Source organism: Fistularia commersonii, chromosome 30 (assembly GCF_037954325.1).
Source record: "Fistularia commersonii isolate RoL2024-O1a breed Wild chromosome 30, RoL_Fcom_v1.0, whole genome shotgun sequence".
Taxonomy (NCBI): domain Eukaryota; kingdom Metazoa; phylum Chordata; class Actinopteri; order Syngnathiformes; family Fistulariidae; genus Fistularia; species Fistularia commersonii.
Window position 1 is genome coordinate 430001 of NC_141313.1, and position 5000 is coordinate 435000.

At 55.6% G+C, this 5000-nt stretch overlaps 1 protein-coding gene across 1 annotated transcript in view; it reads left to right on the forward strand.

The window, feature by feature from the left end:
* Window positions 1-5000, forward strand: part of ext1c (exostoses (multiple) 1c) — a 42965-nt gene that overhangs the window by 28102 nt on the left and 9863 nt on the right. The window lies entirely within an intron of this gene.

Genomic DNA, 5000 nt, shown 5'->3' on the forward strand with positions numbered 1-5000 from the left:
GAGAGAACACGGAGAGAACACGGAGAACATGGAGAGAACACAGAGAGAACATGGAGAGAACACGGAGAACATGGAGAGAACACGGAGAGAACACGGAGAACCCCATGGATCAGAACCAGGACCCTTCTCACTGAAGGTCAGGAGCCGGAGATGTTCCTCTTGATCCAAAGACAACACAGGGATCCAGCCGGTGTGGACGCCGCCGTGAGGATGAAGGCTGGAGGTGCACCAGGGCCGGTCAGGGTTCGAGGCGGCCGGTCCTTCTGGACCTGACGAGATGAAGGAGGAGAAAAAAGTTGGGTTGGTTTATCACGTCACCCAGTGGAGCCCAGATTTGGATGACATCAAGGGAGGGTTGGACATAAACACACACACACACACACACACACACACACACACACACACAACCTTACCATGATGAGTTCAGGCATCCCTGGGGGCTAGGCTAACACGGTTAGCTTTCCTAAAGAGGAAGGTTTTAAGCCTGCTTGGAGGAAGATCAAGGAGAAAGAGAAGAAGAACGCTGCCCAGGTGGACGTTTGGCAACGTTTAAAGACGGCGAGAGCGGCAGTTGGTCATGTGACGCGACGGCAACCCCGTGTGCCCCGTGGGGCTCCGGAGATGTGGAGGTAGCCTGCGCGGCTAGCTCGCCGCTGCAGCTGCTGCTGCTGCTGCCGCCGCTCCTGCCGAGCCTCCACTCCAGAGGAAAAGACAGCTGTGCTCCCATTTCTATATATAACCAAGAAGGCCGCAACTCCTCTGCAGCTCCCGGGTCCGACCGCTGGACCCCCCCTCATTAGCATGCGGGGATCCCGAGCTTCGGGCCGCCGTCCGTCGGCTATCCGATGAAAAATAAAAAGCTTTTAATCTCTTTGCGGCCAAAAATTAAAAAAAGAAAGAGGATTTATTTTGCAACATTAAAAAGATTTACAGAAAGAGCACTTTGGCGAGGCGAGGACGGGGCGCTTTAACACGGCGGTAATCTGCACGCCGCCAAAGGTCCGGCCCGACAACCAGCAGAACTTCAGGATCGCGGCCTTTTCACCCCCAGGGGGGTAAAGAAACAGAAACCCCAGGCTCTCGCTTTGTATGAGTTTTAATTAAACAAAGAAAGCATCTCTTTACGAGCGTGTGTGTGTGTGTGTGTGAGTGTGCGTGAGTGTGTGTGTGTGCGCGTGTGCGTGCAGGATTGAGGTATAAGTAACAGTGTTAAGGGATCAAGCGGTGGCGGGGTCACATCAGCCCAGATTAGAGAGCTTAGTCCTGCCGTCCCTGTGTAATTAACGAGAGACTTGGGGAGGGCGGGGGGGGGGGGTGGAAGGATGGAAGGGTGGAAGGATGGAGGGATGGAGGAGGGATGGAGGAGGGATGGAGGGGCAGATAACAACAAAGAAGAACAGAGGACAGCGCACGTACAGCGCTATCCATAGAAATACAACATGCTGGGGAGGCTTGGCAGTGGGGCTGGAACAACAGGTGTTTGTATGATGTGTGTGTGTGTGTGTGTGTGTGTGTGTGTGTGTGTGCGTGTGTGTGTGCGTGTGTGTGTGTGTGTGCATGGCATTCACGGTGTGCACGTGCTCAGTCGGAACCAGAACTGACAGAATTCGGCAAACCAGTGTTGACAGTGTTGGCCCTGTTGTCAGCTGTCAATCACAGAGTCAGCTGTCAATCAAAGAGTCAGCTGTCAATCACAGAGTCAGCTGTCAATCAAAGAGTCGGCTGTCAATCACAGAGTCAGCTGTCAATCACAGAGTCAGCTGTCAATCACAGGGCCTCATCTAGCGACATCTGGCCGTCGACATCTCCGGACAGTTCTGCGTCCTGGATGAACGCCTCGCATGGTTTTGGACGGCGAGAGCCTGAAGGACCTGGCAGCTGATTGGCTGCTAGTTAGACAGAGGACGGCGACGGGACGGGACGAAGACAAGCGATAGCCGGACAGAAAAGACAGAAAACTCGGTTCGCTCGACACGGCGGCGTTGGCTTTGTGCGCCGGAGGCAGACGAGGCCGAGCGGGGGGGAATCCATCGGCTTTTCAGTCGAGGCTTTTTGATGCCGTCATGTCGACTGACATCAGACACGAAGCTTCTGAAACGTCTGGCCGGACGGACCCGCAGAGCGAGAATCCAACCGGGAAGCTTCTCGCCGCGAGGCAGAAGCGCTCGCCGCCCGATGCCTCGACCCGCTCGCCGACGGCGGCAAAGGTACGGGGAGGTGAGGCTTGCAGAGGAAGGAGGGCGGAGGAGAACAAGCGCCATGAAAGATGAATAAGGAGTGATTGGAGGAAGCGGCTTATCCGCCCATCTGTTGCTAGGCGGCGGCGGCGGCGACGAGGCATTTATGGCGGGCGGGGCACGGAGGCGGCATCTGCCAGGACGCTCCTCAGCATCTGTCCGCACCTCTCCCTCCTCCCTGAGAAGATCAGGAGGAGGAGCAGAGGCTTTATGGAACGTCTACAGGCTAGCGTTAGCCGGCTAGCTTTCACCGCAGCCCACCAGCGGTATCTTTGAGAAGTAGCGTGCGGGTGTGTGTTTGCAGCTGCTAATCTTAGCGCTATCGACAGCGGAGGAGGACGTGGAGGAGGAGGAGGAGCTGCAGAGCGTCCCGGCCGAGACGCTGTCTCATCGATTCTCCATGAGGCGCTCATGAGTATGAAAAGCATCGACAGCGGCCCGTTAGCACCGCGGCAGCTAATCCATAAACTTGGTCAACCATGCACAAATGGGACACACACACACACACACACATAGAGAAAAATACTGTCCCATCTATTGACACCTGACCTTTACAGGAAACGGCGTGGAGATCAACTGTCCAGAAGCTACTGTCAGTCATGGAGTCTCACCTCCTCCTCCTCCTCCTCCTCTTCTTCTTCTTCTTCTTCTTCTTCTTCTTCCTCCACAATCGATTTTAATAGCCGTGTTTAGCGTGCGGGGAAGCATTAGAGCATCAGGCAGCAGAGAAAGGGACATAAATGTTTAATGTACAGCCACGTTGTTTATCGTAGGGATAAATATTCTCTTTCAAAATGGAGTGTGTGTGTGCGTGTGTGTGTGTGTGTGTGTGTGTGTGTGTGTGTGTGTGTGTGTGTGTGAAAGGGTCATGAGAATCTGGGAGAAACCCCTTTAACAAATGCACGGCTGTTAGCATTAGCCCGGAGCTCGGAGGTGTTACAGCGAGCGCAGCACTTTGCTAAAAGACGTGCACGTGATGCGCACGTTCTTCGGTTGTCGGGGTGGAGACACACATGTATAAATGGACAAACTCACAATGCCTGAAAGGACGTGCTCGGCTCTGGAGGCGCTCGCTGCGAGCCCTGGAGCTTCCATGGACGGGACGGAACCCCAAGTTGTCATCCTGGCTCTGGTTCAACTCCTAAACAGAGTCGCTGGAGGAACCAGGTTGAATCTTTGCACGGAGACGTCGGATCAGCCCTGGAAGCTGAACGAACCTGCGCAGAGAACTCAAGTAAACAAACAGCGAACCTCGAAACCCTCCGGTGCTGTTAATGTGATCTGGAAGCAGGTAGATTTGACCCCGTCCAGCAGAGGAGGCGGCTTCTAGTCTTCTGTTAATGCTAAAGTTCAACCGGCTGCATCTTCAACAGGAACTTCATCACTCCAGAAGATCCTCATCCAGCCCATAATCTCACAGCTGGACTTCAGGCCCGCCTTCTTCCTGCTAACTTGTCTCTGCTCTTCACGCCGAAATGAAAGCTTCTCAAGACGCTCATGGAACGAAGGACTCCATGTAGTCCGTGAACTCTGTTAGCTTTCAGAAACAGCGGTCAGCCTGTCTTTGCGCAGCAGGCTCCTCCTCCTCTGCGTGACCTCGGCACGCAGGACCAATCACAGAGCAGAGCTGCGGCGCCGTGCTGTGGCATGGAGGACGAAGGCCACCAAGGAGGGGAACCATGGGAACAGACAAACCTGGCAGATTTCTCAGTTTTTCAACGGGAAAATCAGAAAACCTCCGGCCGCCCGATTCAAGGCGAGGGTGCGGCTCGTCGCCACGCCGACGCCGGCGAATCGGCCGCAGTTTTCACATCCGGATTTGCACGATCCGTTCGATTCCCTCCGATCCGATTCGGTCGAGACGAGAGTCGAAACGATGCCTTTTGGAGTCCAAAACAACCCAAGATGGGCCTGGCTGTGGGGGCGGAGCTGACCGTGGGGGCGGAGCTGACCGTGGGGGCGGAGCTGACCGTGGGGGCGGAGCTGACCGTGGGGGCGGAGCTGGCCGCGGGGGCGTCTCAGTGTTGGAGGGTGAAGTCAGGCCGCACATAAGAACTTGTTTGTCTCCTCGGGCACAAGATGGTCCTCGCAGCGGCGCCACTCCGCCGATGAAGGCCACCATTGATGTTTTTTTTTCCCCCTCCTGGAGACATCAGCGCCGCTCGGTCGCAGCCTCGCCGACTTGGCGGCAGCTCAAGGCTCCGTGTGGTCGAGTGGACGGATGGCCGGCGAGGATGAAGGCGTGGTTTTATCTTGAGTGGCGGTCGTGTCGTGGAGCTCGCGGGGATCCTAGCGGGGATCCTAGCGGGGATCCTAGCGGAGATGCTAGCGGAGATGCTAGCGGAGATGCTAGCTGTCGCCCGACTCGTTACGACTTCAGATCAGCTGAGAAACAGATTCTATCGCTCCATTTGCCTTGTCTGGCTTCAAACCTTCCTTTTAGAGAACGCTTACACTTAGCGTTAGCCAAGCTGCTAGTGATGCCGCCTCTGAAGATGCCATGATGAACCTCTCACATCTTCTCCCGACTCCTCGGCTCCACCATGCCACGGGCTCCCGGGGGCTCGATCCACCGCCATTGCTGTTTCTTTCATGGCTAATAGCTAAAATTGCATTCTGTCGGCTATTAGCATGTAGCTCTAGTAGTCTAAATAGCAAAAGATGATTTGCGCCCGACCCTCCCGACCCTCACGGCCCCCTGCTGTCTCTGTTTGCACTGACGGGGTGTATCTGCTGGAGCAGAGGGCCGCAGTGTTTCCTGGG